Source organism: Gorilla gorilla, chromosome 5, assembly GCF_029281585.2.
Source record: "Gorilla gorilla gorilla isolate KB3781 chromosome 5, NHGRI_mGorGor1-v2.1_pri, whole genome shotgun sequence".
Classification (NCBI taxonomy): Eukaryota; Metazoa; Chordata; class Mammalia; order Primates; family Hominidae; genus Gorilla; species Gorilla gorilla.
In genome coordinates this window covers 120,701,971-120,725,252 of record NC_073229.2, presented here as the reverse complement: position 1 = coordinate 120,725,252, position 23,282 = coordinate 120,701,971, and the positions used below count along the sequence as shown (strand labels likewise).

Sequence of the window (23,282 nt, the reverse complement as noted above, 5' to 3'; positions counted from 1 at the left end):
TTTTACCTGTATAAATATATCTGTGCTCAGCTGGGATTGCCGCATGGCTATCCCAATTGCCTATTCAGGTCTTTATTTGATTCTGTAAAGTAGATTTTTTCTTTTTTCTTTAGGGAAGTACTTGGAAGAATTTAAATTTAAATGGTGTAAAGAATATTAAAATGCTCTTGGGAAGACCTAATGCAAACTGTTGAAGTCTTTGAAACTTGTGTGATTGACATACAAAACTTGAATAGAGACAGAAACTGGATGAAGAATCTAGGTTTAATCTACAATTAACTGGATTTACCTGTGGTCATTTTCTTGTTCAGTGTTTTAATTTGAATTATTGCTCTTAAGGGCAAAAGGTGACTGATGGGCAGTCAGTAGGATTTTCGAAGCCTGACTGAGCAAGGTATACTGCTCTATTCTCTATAAAGGGTTGCAGAAAACATCTGCAGTGCATAGTTAGACAATACACCTAGTCTCATAAGGCAAATGTTTCATTCTCTTTTCCTCCCTACACTCCCCACACATTTATGGGTTGCCACATCCTATTGATTCTACCTCAGAAGCATTATTTAAATATTAGTTTAGGCTTTCCTCACATATCTGGTGGACCATATTGGCTTACATTGAACTGAAAATATTACATATTTATTTATTTAGAGGAACTAAGCACATGTCTACTACATGACTTTGTTCTCTAATGATAAATTCAATTTTCCTGGAGAATTCCAGAACATCCCCCATGATGCTTGATAAAAATCTCGCTCAGCCTCATCTGATCATCTTTCGCTGGTGAAAAACTTCCAACAGCTCTTCTTCGACTATAAAATCTAAACTCAACTACTTAGCATAGAGATCTTTGATTATCTTCTTATTTCTACTTGTCTCACTATCTCCAGCCCTTTCCCCACCCCAGACTTTCCAGCACACACACACACACACACACACACACACACACACACACACGCACACACACATCCCACCTGTGCTTCAGCCACTTCCAGTGTCTCCCTATTCTTCAAATACACTCTGTTCCATTATGCGTTTCAGTTGTCACACATGACTCCTCTTCTATTTCTAATGTAGTTCTCTTTGCTCCCCATCTACCTCATCCATCCAACCTGATGATTATCCTCATCGGTCAAGGTCCAGTGAAAAATCCTTCTCTCTGTAGCATTTTCATATATTTCAGGGAAGAGTGGTTGTTCTCATTAGTTCATATTTATGTCTGTCTTTCTTTTGCCACATGTTGTAACAGTTGTTTTGTCCTATGTATGTCTTTGTCACACCACTATTAGCTCCTCAAGGCTAAGGATGCTGCTTACTTTATCTCTGTATCTCAGGAGGCGTAGCATGATCTCAGTAAATGTTTTAGGATTGAATAATTGAACAAATAGAAACTTCTTGTTCTCTAAGAACTTGGAATCCAAAACAAGCACTAATGAAAACACATATACAAAAAGAATTCTATGAATAGAATAAAGGATAAAAACTTGAATATAAAACAGTTAAGAATTTGCATGTTATATATTTACTTGAATTGTGAATTAATTCATATCTGTTACACGTATAGCAAATATGTCAAAGGACGGAGCATAACAGCTAGGGAATAAAAGTTAAAGCCCTAAGGTCCTGCCATGGCAGGGAGAGTTTTTTACTTTTTCTGTGAGGGTGACCAAAGAAGGCAGCCTTTGATATTCAATTGCCCTTTGAATATCAGCCAAGGAAGATATCAAAGAAACAGCAAAAGTAGGTGGTTAATCTGTTGACAAGATTAAAGGGCTTTTCTCTAAACTTTGGGCACCAATGAGCTTCCACTAACAGTTTAAACTGTTCGACCAGATACTTCAGTTCTCTGTTGGGAGCTGCATGAGACTTTCTGGTCTATGCATAAAACTTTGGAGGCTACCATATCGTGACAGGACTGCGAAGTCATTGTCCATTGATATCTATGATGTTAACTGAAATGTTGGTGCAATGAGTGGCTGAATTTGACAAAATTTAGGGGAGTTAAATTAGTTATATGAGAAAAATAAATCCTCCACATTTATTATTAGTCTGTGTAAACTAGGCCAGATAGGATACGTGCACATTCTACAGTAGAAAAATTTAAAATTCACATATTTTAAAACTACGAAAAAGTTAGAATAATTAGTAAATAGGCTCTACTTTTAGAATTTCATTTTTTTTTCCACTTGGTTCTGAGGGTCAAGTTGAACAGATCTGTGTGTACTTCCTTATTTGTTTTTTGCTTGAAACCAAAGACATAAATACCACGAAGAGCATTGGGTTAAAAATCAAAAGCTACAGATTCTCGTGCTGGTTGTTTTAGCCCTAGCGTATAGTTTGTCCACAGTTATGAAAGCCATGTAACTTTTCTGGCCCTTTCTTTACCTCTGAAATGAGAATTATATTAATTACTTATGATCCCACTCAAGGATCAAGTGAGATGTAAGAATGGAAAAGTCATGGGTAAGTCGGTTGTAGGTGTACTTGTCTTGTTGGAAAATGTGCAATTAAATTATAACTGTAATTTGCATTTTGAAGAAGGAGGCTCCTTCCATTCCCCCTCCCAAATGCTACTTAAAAAAAACTCAACAAACAATCTTAAAAATAACTTAAGCCATAACTCCAGGCCATCAATCAAAAATAACCTAAAACAAGCATCATAGAATTGTGGTGGAATGTTTGATATTAGTCTCTAGGGACATATTTGCAAGCACAGTTTGTTGGAAGCTGAATGTCTTGTGTGGAAAGGTTGAACACAAATTCTCCAGAGAGCTGATGAACTACTCTCCCATGAAACAAAACAGCTGACTAGAGCTTTCCATTTGGCTAATTTGTTCTATGGACACTAACAAAGAAAAAAAAAAGTGCTTCATATGGTTTTCCTGGAGAGTTTACATTTAGAATCATGTAATTATGGCAGCCATTACTGAAATAGAAGTAAAATACAGTATATAATAGCATATAACAATATTTTATCAAACATTCTTTAAGAAATAAAAAAGAAGGGCTTTTAAAAAATACGTAGGTTTAATATCATCCTTTTTTTTTCTCACTGGGATATAAGAAAATGTTCAAGACCATGAGAGTATTGCCTTTGAAGATAAAAATTGGATTATCTAGGACTCTGTCTATCCAGAGCCCAACCTTCTGCTTTTAAATCTACCATTAGTCTTGCTTCTGCAATGTTAATTCCAAAGAAACCACAATCATTTCAGCAGATATAAGTCTGCCCTTCTACTCCCTTCAAACCTGCTCTGTTATTCATTTTAAAGATGTTCTGAAAGAGCAAATATGGTTGCTGGGTTGCCTCAGGGTCTCCTCAAAGGCTTGTTTGAGGATCTGATTTAGTGACAAGGTTTAGTATAGGTAAGGACAAGACTAAAAATACAATTTATCTAAAAGTATTTAGCATAGGCTCAGCACCTGGTTGGGGCAGGGTGTTTCTTGTATATGAATCCTCAAATCAACACTGTTTCCTGGAGATTGAGTCTGTAGATGGATGCTATAGATCTAATATAAATCAGCAAGTATTCCCCTGCACCTCTTCATGCTCCTTGGAAAATTCAACAAGTATTCTATAACATGTTTTAAGACTATTAATTGTGCCAGGGTTTTTAAAAAATGTTTTACTTTCATTTGCTTTTCTATTTGGAGATCACCTTCATTATCCTCTGAATTCTGGTAGCTGTTTTCAGCGGTGCAGAGAGGGCCCCTCATTGATTCACCTACTTAACACCGTTTCTACCAGCTTTCACTTGCCATTTGATGGGGAAGTTCTTCCTGTTGCATGAAATGGCAAGTGCAAGCTTATCTAGTAAGAAGTATAATCTGCCATTGCAGAAACTAAGTCTCCTGAGGAAGGACGAAACCTGTAACACAGGCCCCATCTGTAACACACATTGATCAGCTGAATAACTCCCACAGGGCCAGGTATTTAGGTGGCATAAGATAACATAAACATTTTGCCATGGTCTGAAGTGTGTATTTTATCAGAAAGAAAAAACAATGGCTTTTGTATCTTTCATTTTCCATTCATGTGTTTAATATCATGATTTATGAAAAGATTGTAAATTGGTTACTATGAAGCCAAGATGGCTATTTTATTTTCCTAGATGTTATAAATTTTAATTTCTGTCAATAATGAGTGATGAGAAAAATAAATCCTTATTCAATTAAGTCACCTTAAATGGAGGACAAATACATTGAATTTAATTCAGTGGCTTCAGGGAAAGTTCAGTTAATAACCCTGGATCCAGGAATTTAGAGGAACTCTGCAGAGTGCTCCAGTCACCACAGCTAGTCAGTTCATCTTGACCCTATATAATGTTGAAAAATTTATACTCCCTAAAATATGGGAGAATCAAGAAATTATTTTCTATGATTTTCCTTAAAACAAATATGTTTTCAAATATAAGCAATAAACAGTTTATCTTCTAGTAGTACATGGATAGTATTGGAAGCTGTCCAATAAAATGAAGAGTGTACTTTATTTGGAAGGTGGCCAATACAAAATGATAGATGTGGTTATATATTCTTTATCTAATAGAGCCTATAAAGCAGTTTTAAAAAATCTATGATTTACCTAAATAGCAACTCCAGTTAAACAAATTAGTTAGGAAGAACTTTCAGCTATTCAACCAAGAGCAATAAATAAGATTTCAAAATCAGTCACATAATTCTTTTCTGAGATTATGCCAAGACTAACCATATAATATATTGGCTTTCATTTATCCTGGCATTAATGTGTATTATAGATTCTGTTGGTTTATGACCTCCTTAAAATGCATAAAACATAGTGATAAAAGGAGAGTTCATTTCTGGGTCTTTTTAAAGAACAGCCTGTCAACATGTTCTGTTCTACTTCTGGCTTAAACCTTTTTCAATTCTGAGGTTCATAAGGGCACATTTATAAGTTGTATTATTATGATATGTTTAATGAAAGCCCTTTGTGTTTCTATTAGATACTTTTTATATTCTACTTCTCATATAAATGTTATGGAGCTTGTTGTATCCCTTCTAACTGAATTGTAAACTCATTGAGAGCAACCATTATATCTTACTCATTTCTATACTTCAATTAGAGCCAAGCAGTAGCCATTGTATACTGGGTGATCTCTAAAAAGATCTTGGATAAAACTGATGATAACTTGTAAAGGATTTCTACTTAATTGAAAGTGATGATGGCTCAAGGCCAAGAAAACATGCTGCAGCACGAGGTAGAACTTTCTTTTGGGAGACATCATTATGATTCCATAGTAACTACAAGCAGTCTAGGTAAGGGTGTGGTAAGCATCCTTTCTTTGATTTACAGGGAGAAGTCTCCAGATATATTCAGTTTCTTTTCCTTTGAACTGGTGGGCCAAGTTGAAGGATACAAGTATCCTATCTCTTTGCAAGTCTACCAGCAGTTTTACTGGTGGATGTCTCTTTAAACCTTTTTATTCCTTTTTCAGAAATTGTGGTCCCTATAGACTTTAGACTGTTAGTGAGTCTGCAGAAGGCTTGGGAGGGAAGGGCTAGACTTTGATAACAGGAGTCCTATATGTCCTTTTACAGACCTGGGGAGACCTCAACCCCAGACACTTCTGTAGAGCCCAGCAGCCTGTCACTAAGAGTTTGTCATAAAGCATAATGTATCCCTTGTCATATACATGAAGTTTCAAATTAACCTCCCAATTCTTAACTACCAGTTGACAATTTTCATGACTTTTTGGGCATAGGTCACAGTAACAGTTTATAAAACCACTCCATTATTAGCATTGTATTAGGCATTATGACAATATCAAAATACACACATGGTACATGGCAAAATCATGACATTTATAATCTACCTTGCAAGGTCGTATGTTGGAAATTATATCCATACATGGTACCTTAGAGCAAATTAGATAGTACATATTGAAATGTCTTTAAAACTATTGTGAATTACGCAAATGCCAACATTATTGACACAATGTATAGGAAATAATGATAGCTAGAATATACAAAAATATTTTATTAAATTTGTTGTATATATAATTTGTTATCATAATGGTACTGTAACATTTGGTACTGATCAAAATCAAACGTGCCTTCCTATCAACTGACATCAAAAGTAAAAATACCAAGAGACATTCTTGAAGAAACTGTATGAAACAGTATGATAAAGAGGCAATTAAGGAAGGTAGCAAAATTCATTTTTTCATGATGCAGAATTTGTACCTTTGGAATTTTGTACCAAATGAATGAGTTGCCTATTTCAAATATTAATTAAAATCTTCATAAGAAGACTGAACTTATTCCACTTGAGTCTCCCGTTCTTTATCATAGAATTCAAGAACTAGAAGAAAAGGTTAGTTTCAAGTCCTCATTTTACAGATTTGAAAACTAAGCTCCAAAGAAAGTACTAATACAGCCAGTCTCTCTTTTCAGAAAAATTAGAAAAAATGAAATACGTCTACAAAATGAAATTTCGCAAATAGTAGAAAATACATAACTAATCCAAATCAATTTTTATTTTATTTTTATTTATTTATTTATTTTTGAGACAGGGTCTCACTCTGTGGCTGAGGCTGAAGTGCAGTGGCACAATCTTGGCTCACTGCAAGTTCCGCCTCCCAGGTTCAAGCAATTCTTGTGTCTCAGCCTCCGGAGTAGCTGGGACTACAGGCGCACGCCACTATACCTGGCTTATTTTTGTATTTTTTGTAGAGATGGGGTTTTGACACGTTGGCCAGGGTAGTCTCGAACTCCTGACCTCAAGTGATTCTCCCACCTCGACCTCCCAAAGTGCTGGGATTACAGGCGTGAGCCACTGTGCGTGGTGCCAAATCAATTTTAACAAGCTTCTTTTTAGACTAGATTGCCAGTTTGCAATGATTGACTTATTTAGGACCACGTTGTTAACAGAAGTAAAAGAGAAGATCAGCCAAAATTAGATGCCAGTTTAGTGACTCATTTAAAGACAACTTACATTTATCGTTTTGGTTATTTTGTACAATTTGTCTCTCAGCTTTGCTGTTTATGACCTTGTTTTCTTAAGAAGAAAAAAAATTAACTTCTACTTTGCAGTAAATTAATTGTGTAATCAGTGAGTCTTTTCTGTAATAGTTGACTATAAATCAAATCTCAATCATTGGAATAAGAATAATGAGAAGGAGAAAGAGGAAAGGAGGGCAAGAGCAGAGAGGAGAATTGTAGGAAAACTCAGAAAAAAGAAATCTCTCATTAGTATGGTGTAAGATATTTAGAGATAAAGCCTTTTAATGCTGCAGTCATTTTGTTATACTTCCTACACTTCTGATCCAAGTCCATTTTCACAGAACCACTAAATCTAAAAGCTGGGGGGGATTTTTGAAATTCTCTAGTTTCATTTATAATTCTAATCTAACAAATGAGGAAAACTGAGTTCAGAGAGGTGAACTGACTTTTTTTTTTTTTTTTGAAAGAAGAAGCTGACAAACTAGTAAAAAAGCCTCAACCAGAATTCAGGTTTCCAGGCTTCTCACAGAAGCCATTTGTTTTGTTTTCCACGTAGAAGTTGGTAAAAAGGTAAAAAGCTTGTTTAAAATGACAGCTTTAGTTAGGCTGTAATTTTTCAAAACATAGAAAAAGATGAAAACTTTCTCTCCTTATTTGCATCTATCCTTCTAAGTTTTAATTGTTGACCAAGTAACAGCTTCATAAGCATGAGTAGAGAGGTTCATTCCATGCCTAAAACCAAGCTGCTTCTAGCTGTACAAAATGAAATAGCTATCTTCAAAAGGAAGTACAAATCCCCTGTAACATTTGGGGCAACTCAAGTTACTATTGGATTACTGTGAAAGTTGGAAAGATAAGCCCAAAATCATATTTGGCTTTATTTTCTGCATTCTCATCTGATAAAATGAGGTTAGTGATGTGTGTACATGTGTGGTGTATGGGTGTGTATTTGTGAGAATGTGTGTTGTGTGGGATGTGTGTGTCTGTGTGTATGTATTTGTGAGAATGTGTACTGTGTGTATGTGTGTTGGGGGGGTGTTTGAGTCGGGGTTGAACGGTGGAGGTTGATGTTAACTAGTTTTTCCAGTATCTATACCTGAAGCAAAATAATCTGCCTCTTGCCAGAATGTGATTTTAAAAGGTACAAGGCAAAGCTGTGTCCTGTGCTTTGGTGATAACACTAATCAATAATTACAAGCTATTCTTTTGACAGTTTAAAATGTGTTGATGATGTTGGTGGTGGGAGTTGGCCATTTGATATTTAAAGCCAGCTTTAATTTAATTTAATTTAATTTTTATCTGTTTTCCCTCTCACAGATTTAGGCAAAGTTGATTCTCAGCATCCATCAAAGGAAAATGATTATAGCCAAAATACTTGGAGCTTTCACTCAGCAGTTGTACGTTTGAGGCTTTGGAAACACAACATGTTGATCTCAGGTTTTTATGCTAATTCTGTATGTAAGGATATGGGGAAAATCTGTTACCATTCCCTTGGAAACCAAAGTGTTCACAGTATTAGTAGCTAAATATTGGTTACAATTTAGTGTTAATTTTCATTCTAAACATCACTTAATATGTGAATTCTTAAGGCATGCCAATGCATCACACAGAGCAGAGACCTTTCCTGTCCTGTTTAGGGTTGTGTCTTTGGCACCTACAAGACAGCCTGGCACAAATACATGCTGAATGAATGCAGAAAGGAAGAAGTCAGATGTTTGGTTCTAGAATCCTGTCTGTCTTTTTCACTTTAAACAGCTCCCTGAATATATATGGTATCAAACATCTCCTTGAATATATACACTTTAGTTCTGTAGGTTTCATAAAAAGCTCTTGAGGGCCAACTCTGGGCCATCCATGGTGCTTGGCAGTAAAGTAAAGGTCTTTACCTATGAAAAGCTTACGTGGTGGCCTGGGAGAGAGACATTCAAATATTCTCTTTACTCCGCCACTCTTCTGCAAGATAAGGACCTGGCTGCACGTTCGTGTGGTTCTTGGTACTTTACCACCCACAGCATGCTTTATTCTCTGGCTAATTGTGTTTCCTGCTCAACAGAAAAGACAGGGAAGATACTATGTTTGCCAGCAGACTCCTGGTGTCTAGTTTATTACCAGCATATGCTGAAGGCTCAGTAAATATTTGCAGATGGAAGAGAGTGAGAGAAGAATGAGAGAGGTCCTGTGGAAAAGTGTGAAGGTATGCACAGGCTACTCTGGGTATTTTAGGAAGTTTCTGGAAAACTTCAGGTAAAGCTTCTTTTAGAGCTGTGCCTTGAAGGTTGAATAAAAGGTAGTCTGGAAGACAAAGTAGGTGGAGGTTCCTAAGCTGAGGGCCGTCCACACAGTTGTGGAGTTAGTGACTTAGCATGATCAGGGGAGTGGTCTGCAAGCTCACAAGCACCACTAGAACTGGAGGGTGGTATCCGTACTTGGATAACAAAAAGGTCACATATAAAACTGGTTATTTTTACATGTCAGAGCTTTAAAAACTTAACTACACATTGTTTGGATTTATTTGGCCCACTGTTTTCTTTTTGGCCAACTAAACACCATACTGAAAAGGTAGATCTATGACGTATTCTGTTAACTAAAAGTCTCTCTTGGTATTTCAACAATTTTCACTGACATCCTAAATTTAAAACAGATCAAGAATTTTTTTTTGAGTTAGAGATCGTAAGAGAGAACTTCTCATTCCTCCTGGTTTCTGTGCTTGCCCTTTAAAGGAGTTTCTCTCTTTTGAAAGTATTCACTCATTCTTTGCCACTTGAGGAGTGACTTAACATAAGTAACTGGGCAAAAGGCACTTCATGTGGAGCCACATTGTTTCCCTTACTCCATTGGAAGTTGCCAATGCATGGGCCTGTGTTCCCTCTCTGCAGTGAGTTCACTCCAACTGCTCAGTCCCAGCTCATGAGGGAGCACTGTAAGATCCAGGCTCTCTACTCCTTCTGGGAAGAAGCTCAATTCAGTCTGGGAAGGGAAGGGCTTGGTCTCTCATGCATGTTTTGTTTTCTACTCCCGCATTAACAATAATGAGGTTGATAATAAATTGATCCATACGTGATTTCTGTATCTATTTCTCATTTGCTTTAGAACTCTGAAAGGAGATATACATGATTAAGTGGAACTTTCCAATCTAAACAAATGTTACAATAAAGCTAGTTTTATTCTTGGTCTGTTTGTTGTATGTATGTGTATGTGTATTGAGAGACGGGGAGAGGAGAGGAATGAGAGAGACATACATATATTAACTTTTGTTAACCAGATGTTAAATTAGGCAGCAGGACCTATTCTCTGATGATGCTAGTTATTATAGTTTAAATGAAAATAATCTCTTGGCTCAGCTAAAAAATAAAAAGCAATAAATATGCCAACTACCTTCACTAAAATAGCCATTACTTGTTATTTTCAGTGTTTTCAAAAATTTAACTTGTCACCTATTTTCTCTTTAAAGTTTATTAGCTTTTTGGATTCTGGATATTATTTTCCCAGGTGGAATTCTGATAATAACATAAACTTATTTCTACTAGTCAATCTTTTTCAGATCATTTGGTATCTAAGTGAAGAATATTATAAGTGAAGTACCAGTATATATTTTAATAAGAAATTATGGTTTATAAAGTGACTTTTTATATATTATTTAGAATAGTGACTCTTAACCATTTTATATTTAATAACTATTTAGCATATAATAAAAGCTATTTACCTCTTCTTAAAAATATATACGAATGCATATGTTCACAGAAATTTCTCAAACCCTGGGAAGGCAGGGTTCTTGGAATCAGGCTCTACAGTAGAGATCTGCCACTATATATAGCTCAAGGGCCAAATCTAGCCACTGCCTGTTTTTGTATGGTCTGAAACCTAAGCATCACTTTTACATTTTTAAATGATAAATACCAAAAGAGGAATATTTTTGACATATGAAATTTAAATATTGGTGTTCATAAGTAAAGTTTTATTGGAACACAGCCACACTCATTCATTATCATACTACCTATGGCTCCTTTCCAGGTACAACAGTAGAGCTGAGTAATTTTGAAGACTAAAGTATTATCTGGCTCTTTGTAGAAAACATTTTGCTGATCCCTAATCTCAAGTTTCAAAGTACATTTTCTGCTTTTAATTGTATTTTGCTGGGTGTTTGTTAAAGTATGCTTAAGTTTAATTAGGATTTGAAAAGAACTTTCTGTACACTACTTTAAAGAATATATATTTACTAAATGGTTTTACAAATAATACTAGAAGTCATTAACATGGTATTTGGAAGAGTATTTAATGGCATGGTGAAATGCTTATAATTCTCTAAGTGGGAAAAAAAGTGTGAAATAGAATAATCAGTATGACCTCAATTATATAATTTTTTTTTAAAGTAGAAACAAGTTTAGAAGAAAATATGCTGAAATGTTAAGGCTCTTAATTGAAGTTAAGGAGTATTTAAAATTTTACTTTTCAGTACCTTTCAAATTGTATACTGTAATCTATCACTTTGGTAATAAGGAAACATAAGAAAAATATTGAAAAAAATGGGAGTATAATTGTTTAATTTAAAAAACAATTATAGGTCAAAAATTAGAATATTTTGGGCCGGGCGTGGTGGTTCATGCCTGTAATCCCAGCACTCTGGGAGGCTGACGTGGGCGGATCATGAGGTCAGGAGATCGAGACCAACTTGGCTAACATGGTGAAACCCCGTCTCTACTAAAAATACAAAAAGTTAACTGGGCGTGTTGGCGGGCACCTGTAGTCCCAGCTACTAGGGAGGCTGAGGCAGGAGAATGGCATGAACCCGGGAGGTGGAGCTTGCAGTGAGCCGAGATTGCGCCACTGCACTCCAGCCTGGGCCTCCATCTCAAAAAAAAAAAAAAAATTAGAATATTTTGTGATAGTATAACTATCAAAATGTTCAAGGGAACAAATGAATAGACTGAATGTAATTACAAGACTAGAAATCATTTTTATAAATGAAATCTTAATTTAGATAGCATGACAGCTTGGTGTCGGATTTTTTTCAAATGCAAATTATACCCATGAATCTAAGGAAGTGTTGATCTTTATGTGACAAAAAAGCTTAAAGAAAATTGGAAGCATTTTAGTTCTATACTAAGAGGCATTTGGTCAAAATTGATGATAGACAGTTCCTTGTCAATAGGAGCCTCTTTAGTGTTCATTAGCACAATAGAGAGTTTCATGATATAAAGAAAATTGAACACCTTGACTTTTTCAGTAGGTTTATACTGGCTTGATCTAACTGATCAATAAATGAATGAAAATATGAATGAATGAATTACATGTATGTATGACTTTTTGGTACTGTCAAAGATAATAAATAGTTTGATACCTTGATCAGGAGAACTGTTAATCTTCTTTCTAAAAGTATTAAGGGTCAGAGAGATAGCAGCAAGATAGCCAACTAGAAGCCCCTAGTGCTTATGCCTCTGTCAAAGACAGCCAGAACAATGGAAAAGCAGCTGCATTTTAAAACTAATAGAAACTTGGGTGAGCACAAAAACTCAGGATGGCTACATAGAGAATAAGGAAATGCCAGGCCTTCACCATCCTATCCCCCAAGTGGGATCAGCTGGGAGCCAGGAGGAAATTCTTATGGTGAGGAGGTAAGCAGGATGACTCCAACAATCTCCATCAACACCCTGGACACCAACAGACCTTCCCACTGGTGTTCTCTGCAGTCTTCTCAGGCACCAAGCCCACATGGTGAAGCTGCCTGGAGTCTATATAGCTGTGCTTAGCCGGAGAAGGAGTTGACACTGTGCCCCACCTGCTGTGGCCCATGTGACTATTGGCTATGGCATCTTGGAACAGGAACTACAGCTAGACTGAGCCTTACTCAAGGAGTAAGTAGTCATGGCTCCCCTTCATCCCTGAGACTAAACCACCCCTGAACCACCCCATCCCCAGAGCCCCACATCCCCAATATGTGCTGTTAACAGCTGTTAACACTTTTTCCTGTGGGGTCAAGTGGAGGTGGAATTGCTCTACCAACTCCTCCCCCTGCCCCTGCTGAAGCAGCACCCTGTCTCTTGGGAAAACAGTACCTTGGCTATTCAGAGCAGTCATGTCTCCCTGGTGTCTAAGTTGAAGTGGTGCCCTGCATCCTAGGAAATGGTGCCTTGGCCATCCAGAGCAGTCATGCACTCCATTACTTAAGCTGAACTGATGCCCCGCATCCCAAGAAAACAGTGCTTGTGCAGCCCAGAACAGTCACATCCTTCAAGCCTGAGCTGAAGTGGCACATTGTCCCTTGGGGAATTAGTGCTCTGGCTGAGCTGAGCAGAAACTGAGCTGAGACACCCTGCTCTATAAACTGAACAACTTTAGACTTTGATTCCCCGGCACTGGCCTAGCTCTCTAGAGTCACAGATGCAGAAGTACCCCTCTATCTAGGGAGTGGAGTCATTGCTGTGTTTTTTCCTACCCATCTGTCACCCAGGGAACAAACAACAGCTGTCCTCCACCATTCTGGAGTACTGAAAGCAAATACACTTGGCCCCACACATTCTGGGATACTGCTGAGCACCACCATCCCAGGGTCTACAATTACCACTACCCAGTGCCTCATCCCTTGGAACCTGAGTTGACACTGAGCCCTATTGACTCAGGTTTCTGAATTGCAGCCATACCCTGCTCCCAAGGCCAAAGTTCCAGAGCACTCCTTATTCCCTGGAGTCAGGCCAGTGCTGTGCCCTGCCCCCCAGGGGTAGAATCACAGCTACAACCTGGCACCCTGAGCCTGAGCTGCTAGGGGGTCCCTCAGAATCATAGATCCTGGCTCTATGGGTAACCTACATCCAACCCTGCCACAAGGGGTGAAGCTGCACCCCAAGCCCAGTTGCCTCAATAGCTTTATGAGATACTGAGCTGAAAACTCCTACTGCACGTAGAATCCTGATCACTGCACGTAGAACCCATGCCACTGCAGCTGCCTGTAGGCCACGTCAGACTTGACACCAAATGGGATGCACTCAGCTAAGTCTCCTTATTTTAGAGAAAACCAGAATAGGAGGACCCCAGAAGCCCTTAACACAAAGAACATTAAAAACCTATGTTGCCAGTGCCATTGCCACAAACCTCTAAGCATAGGCTATGAGGCACCCACAGTTATTCCTGACCTTGAATACAACTGAAGAAGCTGCACAGAGACTCTATCTCTACACGTATCTGGAAACAGAGTCACTACACCTTTTCTAATGCAGAGTAAAACTCAACTGCAGGATGAAAGACTTTCTTTATGAAAATCACTTCAGAAAGTTTGAAAAAGGTGATTATTTCACTAGATACACAGACATCAATGCAGGGACACAAGAAACATGAAAAAGCAAGGAAATAAGAGACCAACAAAGGAATATAATAACTCTCTAGTAACAGACTCCAATGAAAAGGAAATCAATTAATTGCCAAAAAAAGGTAAAATAATGATTGTAAGGAAACTCAATTAGATACAAGGAAATACAGATACACAAATAAAATAAAAAAATTCACAATATAAATGAAAAATTCAATAAAGAGATAAAAATCATAAAAAGAACAAAACAAGAATCCTGCAGTTGAAGAATTCAATGAATAAAATATAAAATACAATAGAGAGCTTCAGCAGCAGACTTGATCAAGCAGAAAAAAGAATCTCTGAACTTAAAGCTAGGTATATTGAAGTTACCCAGTCAGAGAAAAGAAAAAAGAAATAAGAATGAAAATGAGTGAAGAAATCCTATAAGACTTATTGGAAAACATTAAACAAACAGATATTTGTATTATGGGATTTCCAGAAGGAGAAGATAAGGAAAAAGTATAGAAAGCCTGTTTAATAAAATAATAACTGAAAACTTCCCAATTTAGTGATGGGGGTTGTGGAGGAGGGATATTTGAACATCCAGCTCCAGGAAACTCAAAATTCCCCAAATAGATTCAACCCCAAAAAGGTCCTCTTAGAGGTACATTATAGGCAAATTGTTACAAGTCAAAGACAGAGAGTTCTAAAAACAGCGAGAGAAAATTGTCAAGTCACATAAGAGAACTGCATTAGACTAGTAAATTTTGCTACAGAAACCTCACAGGTGAGGAGAGAATAGAGTTATAAACTCAAATTGGTGAAAGAAAAAAATTGCTAGCTAAGAATACTATACCCAGCAAAGTTACCCTTCAGAAATTAGGAAGAAATAAAGCCTTCTCGAGGCAAGCAAAAACTGAAGGAATTTGTCACCACTCACCTGGCCTTACCAGAAACGCTTAAGTAATTTCCACTTACATCTGGAAGTGAAAATCACTGTCATGAAAACACACCAAAAGTATAAAGCTCATTGGTAGAGCAGATATATGAGGAGAAAGAGAAAAGAATCAAAGCTTGTCACTACAGAAAACCACCAAACCACAATGATTAACTATAAGAGAAAAAGAAAGGAACAAAAGATATACAAGACAACAGGAAAACAACAAAATGGTGGGTGTAAGTCCTCACTTATCAATAATAACCTTGGCTGTAAACAGACTAAATTCCCAACTGAAAAGATATAGACTAGCTGAATGAATTAAAAAAAAAAGACCTAAGTATATGCTGCCTAAAAGAAACTCACTTCACCTAAAAAGACACATATAGAATAAAAATAAGGGATGGAAAAAAATCCATACAAATGGAAACCAAAAGCAAGGGAGAATAGCTATACTTATATCAGGTAAAGCAGACTTTAAACAAAAAGCCATAAAAAGAGACAAGGTTATTTTCACTTCAGCAAGAAGATGTAACAATTGTAAACATACACACACCCAATACCACAACATCCAGATTTATAAAGCAAATAATTAAACCCAAAGGAGAAATAGATTTCAGTACAGTAATAGCTGGGGACTTCAACACCCCTCAGCATTGGACAGATCATTCAGGCAGAAAATTAACAAAGAAACATTTAATTTAAACTGCACTTTAGACCAAATGAACCTACCAGACATTTACAGAACATTTCATTCAACAGCTGCAAAATACATTTTCTTTTCATTAGAAAATGAAACATTCTTTAGCATAGACCGCATGTTAGACCACAAAACAAATCTTAAAAAATTTAATAGAAATCATATCAATTTTTGACCACAATATAATAAAACTAGAAATCAAAATAACGAGGAACTTTAAAAATTGTACAAATACATAGAAATTATACAACATGTTCCTGAATAACAAATTAGTCAATGAAGAAATTAAGAGGAAGATTTTAAAATATCTTCAAACAAATGAAAATAGAAACACAAAATACCAAAACATCTGGGGTATAGCAAAAGCAGTATTAGAAGGTAAGTGTGCAGCAACAAACACCTATATCAAAAAAGTAGAAAGATATCAAATAAACAAGCTCATGATGCACTTCAAGAAACTAGAAAAGCAAGAGTAAACCAAGCCCAAAATTAGAAGGAAAGAAAGAAAAGCATACATAAATAAAATTAAGACTAAAAAATACAAAATATCAACAAAATGGAAAGCTGAATTTTTTTGAAAAGATAAACAAAATCAACATTCCATTGGCTTGACTACCCAAGAAAAACGTAAAGGTCCCAATAAAATCAGGAATGAAAAGGAGACATTACAACTAATACCATAGAAATACAAAAAATTATCAGAGACTATTATAAACAGCTATATACCAAAAACTTTAGAAGACCTGGCAGAAATAGGTAAATTCCTGGACACAAACAATCTATCAAAAGTGAACCAACAAGAAAGAGAACACCTGAACAGACCAATTACAAGTAATGGCATTAAGTCTGTAATAAAAAGTCTCTTATCAAAAAGAAGCTCAGAATATGACAGCTTCACTCTGGAATTCTACCAAAGATTTATAGAAGAACTAATACAAATTCTCCTCAAATTCTTCCAGAAATTGAAGATAAGGGAATTCTTTAAAACTCATTCTATGAGGCCAGTGTTACCTTGATACCAAAACTAGTCAAGGATGCAACAACAAAAAAAGAAAACTATAAGCCAATAAACATGATGAGCATAGATGCAAAAATCCTCAACAAAATACTTGTGAACCAATCTGGCAGCACATTAAAGAGATTATTCACCATATAGGTAAGATTTACCCCAGGGATGTAATATACAAATGAATAAATGTGATACATTACATCAACAAAATGAAGGGCAAAAACAATTTGATCATCACAAGAGATACAGAAAATGTATTTGAGAAAAATTCAACATCCCCTCATGATAAAAATTCTCAACAAGTTAGGTATAGAAGGAATGTACTTCCACATAATTAAAGCCATGTATGACAAACCCACAGCCAATATCACACTGAATGGAGAAAAGTTTAAAGCTTTTCTTCTAAGATTTGGAACAAGACAATCATCTCACTTTTATTCAAAAGAGTACTGGAAGCCCTAGGCAGAGCACTTAGGCTAGAGAAAGAGATAAGGAGCATCTAAATTGAAAAGGAGGTCAAATTGTCCTCATTTGCAAATAACAAGAGCTTCTATATAGAAAATCATAAAAGCTCCACCAAAAATCTCAGAACTGATAAACAGATTCAGTAAAGTTGGAGGATACAAAAAAAAAAAGAATACAAAAACGAGTAGCTTTTCTATACACCAAAAACAAACTAGTGGGAAAAAAATCAAGAAACATATTGCATTTATAATAGCTACAAAAAAAGCCATGTAGGAATATATTTAACCAAGGAGGTGAAAGATCTCTACAATAAAAACTGCAAAACACTGAGGAAAAAAATTGAAGACACAAAAAATGGAAAGATATCTCATGTTCATGAATTGTAGACATTAATATTGTAAAAATTAATACAATACTACTAAAAGTGATCTACCAATTCAATGCAATGCTATCAAAATACCAGTGATGTTCTTCACAGAAACAGAAAAAAACTCCTACAATTTATATGAAACCACAAAAGACCCTGAATAGCCAAAGCAATCCTGAGCAAAATGAACAAAGCTGGAGAAATCACATTTTGAACTTCAAAATATATTTCAAAACTATAGTAACCCGGATAGCATGATATTGGCATATAAATAGAGACATAGAACAATGGAACATAATAGAGAACCCAGAAATAAATTCACATATTTACAGCCAAATGATTTTCAACAAAGCTGCCAAGAACATTTAATGGGGAAGGAACAGTCTCTTTGAAAAATGATGCTGGGAAAACTGAATATTCATATGCAGAAAAATGAAACTATTTCTACCTCACATAACATGTAAAAATCAACTCAAAATGGATTAAAAACTTAAATATAAGACCTGAATCTATGAAGCAACTAGAAGCAAACATAGGGGAAATACTTCAGGATATTGGTGTGAGCAAAAATTTCATGGATAAGACCTCAATAGCACAGACAACCAAAGCAAAAATAGACAAATGAAATTATGTCAAACTAAAAAGCTACTGCACAGCAAAGGAAACAGTCAACAGAGAAAAAAGACAACCTGCAGGATAGGAGAAAGTATTTGCAAACTATTCATCTGACAAGAGTTTAATATTCATAATATAAAATGAGCTCAATAGCAAATAAAAAATCACATTAGAAAGCAGGCAAATAAGCTGAATAGACATCTCTCTAAAGAAGACATACAAATGGCCAACAGGTAGGTACAAAAAATGGTCAATGTCATTAATCATCAGGGTAATGCAAATCAAAACCACAAGAAGATATAATCTCACCCCAGTTAGAATGGCTATTACCAAGGAGACAAAAAAAAAATGCTGACAAGGATTTGGTGAAACGCAAACTCTTATATGTTATTTGGAATATATGCATATATATGCCCATTATGGAAAACAGTATGAAGGTTCCTCAAAAAATTAAAAACAGAACTACCGTATGATCCAACAATCCCACTACTGGGTATATATCCAAAGGAAAGGAAATCAGTATGTTAAAGAGATATCTGTATTCCCATGTTTATTGCAGCACTACTCACAACACATAGCCAAGATATGAAATTACCTAAGTTTCCATCAATAGGCGAATGGATTAAAAAAAGTGCTATATATCCCAATGAAATATTATTTAGTTGTAAAAAAGAACAAATTTCTGTCATTCATGGCAACATGAATGAGCTTGGAGGACATTATTTTAAGTGAAATAAGCTAGACACAGAAAGATAAATACTGCACGTCCTCATGAATATGAAGAAGCTAAAAAAGTCAATCTCATAGAAGGAGAGAGCAGAATAGTGCTTACTGGAGGCAGAAAAGGGTAGGGGGAAGAAAGACATAGCCAAAGGTAGGTTAAGAAATACAAAATACAGCTAGATAGGAGGAATAAGTTTGAGTGTTCTATAGCACTATATGGTAACTATAATTAGCAATTTATTGTATATTTTCAAATAGCTAGAAGAGTGGATTTTAAATGTTCCCAACACAAAGAAATGAAAAATAAGGTAATAAATATGCTATTTACCCTGATTTGACAATTTGTTGTATACATGTATACAAATATCACATTGTACCTGATGGATATGTACAGTTATATGTCTATAGTAATACTAATAAAAGCAAAAAAGAAAAAAAGAAGATAAAAATCTTAGAAGTCATGTGACTTATGACATGTTACTTAAATTGTTTTATGAACAATTGTAAGAGATAGGTAAACAAAATCAAGCTGGAGAACAAGCCCGAGAAGCATATTTCTCCACTCCACTTCCACACCACCATCTTTAGAGCATTATAATTGCAATGATATTGGAAAAATACAAAAAGGTATATTTTTAAATGGGAGGAGACAACCTGAATATATCAAAATAATCTACTCAGGATCCATTTGGTGAGTATTCCTTTGGCAAAATGAATATGCAAAGGAATCGGTCAAAGCTTTGCTAAAAATCAAGTGAGATAAATTTAAGGTCCATTGGTGCTGGAAGTATAACCGAAGAATTTGAGAAGACAAAAAATAAAAATGACTACTGTTATTATTATTCTAATATAAAATTCTATAACACAGCTGTTTTAATTATATCTTTAAGGTAGGGAGGCAAACTCACTTGCCCTCATTCATAGAAAACTCAGTATGAATGACACTTCAAAACCTTGACTCTCTTCTCCACATCACACTATTGTTTTCAAACAGAATCTCTAGCTTTATTTATTTAATGAATGTAAACCTTGCTGTTGACATATCCTAGTATGTTCTAATCAGGGTAATTAGCCCATGTAAAAGTTTAAACATATGGTGAGGATAAGGTAAATCCAAACCCATAAGAATGCTTTACTAGTTCATATAAAATACTAGGGTATGTCATCAATAAGCTGATTATTTATTTTTATTTTAAATAGAGTCTCCCTATATTGCCCCAGCTGGTCTTGAACCCTGGGCTCAAGTGATCCCCACGACCTTGGCCTCCCAAAGCTAGGATTACAGAAGTGAGCCACCGTGCCTGGCCTCAAGCTGATTATTTTGCAGGGATTTGAGGCATGTTTGGCAAAAAGGAGTCCTCCTTCTCCTCCTCTTCCTCTACCTCTTTCTTCTCTTCCTCTCCTTCAATGAGCTTTCAGGGTACCAAAAAGTAACCAAGAAAAATGATAGTAATTGGAGAGGAAAAAGATAATTACAAGAACAAGGAAATGCAAGCTGGTTTAACTAATATCTGATTCAGAGCTTCCCATGCGAACCCAAGTATTCAGCTTTCATTTCTAAAGAGATCATGTTCCCTCGATTGATAAAATAAAAACAGACAAATTAAATATCTGTCTCTAAATATTCTCTAAATCTCTAAATATTCTAAACTCTTATTTGTAATATTATAGTAGAAAAGTACCCAGTCTTATGTAAGAAACACAAATTAATTCAGCTTTACTCAAAATGTTGGTAAGTGTAATAAAAATAAGAGGTAAATTTGTCAGTGAGGTGGTGTTATATTAAAACACAAATCTACTACTCTTGCTTAGGTAGAACAGTCCCAGATTTGGCAACTAATAATAATGTGAGAATAAATAGAACAAGTGTAGAAAACAGACACTAGAGTTTACCTTCCCCTTAAAGCAATTTGGATTATGGCTTAAAGCATATATCATAACACATATGTTAAGAAATATCTTGTATGATATATATGTTTGCGATACTTATGTTAAATTTTAATCCATATGCTTTGCTAATAAAAATGCTAGTATTTACACATGATGGTATTGTGGATATAAAATGAGGGCTAAAATGGCTCAAGGATTTCCTTACATTTTATGTATGAGAGCTATGCATTTTGTTAATAATTCTTTTTAGTTTCCAATTTTCTAAAGTCTGAAATGACAGCTGAGGAGCTGCATTTGGTTTTCAAATGAATGATAGGTACCAAAGAGGATATGACTAAAATAGTGAGAGAGAAAGCATTAACACATATGGGATGTATGCTTTTTGCCTGAATAACACTACCTCTGTTTCAAGAAGTAGCACTTTAGATTGATAGAGTCTATTATATATTTCTGTGGGCTGGAAACACAGATATTTTAATTTAACCTTAGAAAATTAAAGATTATGAATTTTTGTATGCCCACTTCTGGAAAGTAGGCAGATTTTTCTTGAAAATAGCAGGAATCTCATTAACTCCTTTTACTTAAAACCTGTAAGTGACTTCAAAATGTGCTCTTGAAATATAAATCTAGTCATAAAATATGCTCAGTGATAATGTTATTCATTCAAATAAATTAAGCCAAATAAAATCTCAAGAGCCCTCCTCCTCTTCCTCTTTTTACAACAATAAAGCTATACCCCACATTAAGACCATTAGAAAAACTCAAGAGGCAATTCCAAGGAGTTATCTGGCCCCTATGTTACCTCCACATGCAAGTTATAAGAATGAGAAATCTGAAAAGCTCAGCATATAAAATTTGATAACCTTTAGCTAAAATGGCTAAGAAACTTCAAAAGGCATATACTTTTGCCAAGCAAAAGTTTTCTCTTAAGTAGTTACTGGAAAGTTTATAAAAAATTCTCATCCTTTAAAAAGAAATTAGAGAAGTCAAAATACCACAAAACAAAACAAAGGAAATATTTGGGGGAAAGAACTCACTTTGTCTTAAAGCCGCTTCTTCCTGTGATTTAAACAGTACGAAAGGAGAATATATGTTGATTATTTTTCCTCCAATCCACATGCATGTCAACTCCAAAAGGAACAGAAAGTCACCAGCACCATCTGAAGATCCCTTCCAACTGCATGCAGCTTTTTCAACTTTGCAGGAGAAAACAGAAGGGTCCCTGCATTTCCTCCAAGTCTTACACCATGTACCTGACTCCTACTGGGCTGAAAAAGCACTATTTGTCAATTTTTACTTAAAACTATGAGTAAGAAATTCTCTGCAGGACATCCTTAAAGGGAAATTCTGCCAGGATTAGCATTCGAAGTATCTGGCTAAGCTCCAAAAAGTTTAAAATACACAATGTTCACACAGACACATACACACTTGAGAAATTTCCACTAACTAGGCTAAATTAAGGGCATATTTATAAAAATAATACTCTAAAAGGATGATGTATTTTCTGTTTCCTCAGTCTGTTTTTGGCTTTGTTTTCTTTGTTTTCTGGTGGTGATCAGAACCCTTCTTTTAGGTTAGAAATGTCTGAACGGCTGAGCTTTTCTTTTGGACATTGTCTCTTAGAATCTCCTTTTGAGGCCATCTGGAAAGGGATGAGGTCCCATGCTCTTACCTGCAAAATTATTGGTACCTTGAGAGATGCCCCCCTGGATTGTGGCCTCTATCTCTCCCTTCTTGGGAAATTGGGGAACTCTGAGACATAAGTTTGAGTAGAATACTCAAGGTAGTTCCCTGCTCTCTGGACTTGCAGTGTGGACTCAGCCTTCCCTGCTCTGCCTGCTTCCTGGTGAGCTGGCCACAATTGTGACATCACATCCATGGCTCTATGACTTCATAAAGCATAAACTCATTGAGTCTTTTGAAATCTTCGAAACACAAAAAGTGGACAGAGATGTCAAGAGTTGGATCTGAAGAAATTTTTGGATATTAAACCAATCCACAATAGGTATCCTCAGTGGGGCACACTGATTCATAAAGCAAGTGACATTTTCTCTTAGAATCTCCATTTGAGGCCATTTCTTCAGTTTGGAAGGCAGGATGAGAGAAGAAATTCGGCCTTAATCCCAGACCAAACTTAAACTGTCCTTGTTCTAACTGCTAAAGGAATGAAATGTTAATATCTTCTAAGGTCAAACTCGGGTATATACATTCAAAGAACTTGAGCTAGAGAAATGCAGAGACAGTTAACTGTATGTTTTGTTATTCACTTGACTTTAATGATTAAGACATTATGAAAATGAACATATGGCGACTAACAACAATAAATTTGGATTCAGC

At 35.8% G+C, this 23,282-nt stretch overlaps 1 protein-coding gene across 12 annotated transcripts in view; it reads right to left on the bottom strand.

The window, feature by feature from the left end:
• Positions 1-22,795, bottom strand: part of FHL5 (four and a half LIM domains 5) — a 53,166-nt gene extending 30,371 nt beyond the window's left edge. For 7 of the 12 annotated variants that reach the window (XM_055391559.2, XM_063707785.1, XM_063707786.1 and 4 more), the window contains exons 1-2: positions 22,618-22,795; positions 21,983-22,213 (exon numbers count right to left, since the gene is read on the bottom strand). The gene's annotated coding sequence lies outside the window, so the exon portion shown is untranslated. The remainder of the gene's footprint in view (positions 1-21,982; positions 22,214-22,617) is intronic. The other 5 variants (XM_055391562.1, XM_055391563.1, XM_004044426.3 and 2 more) reach the window with 3 other exon arrangements.
• Between the last annotated feature and the right edge of the window lie 487 nt (positions 22,796-23,282).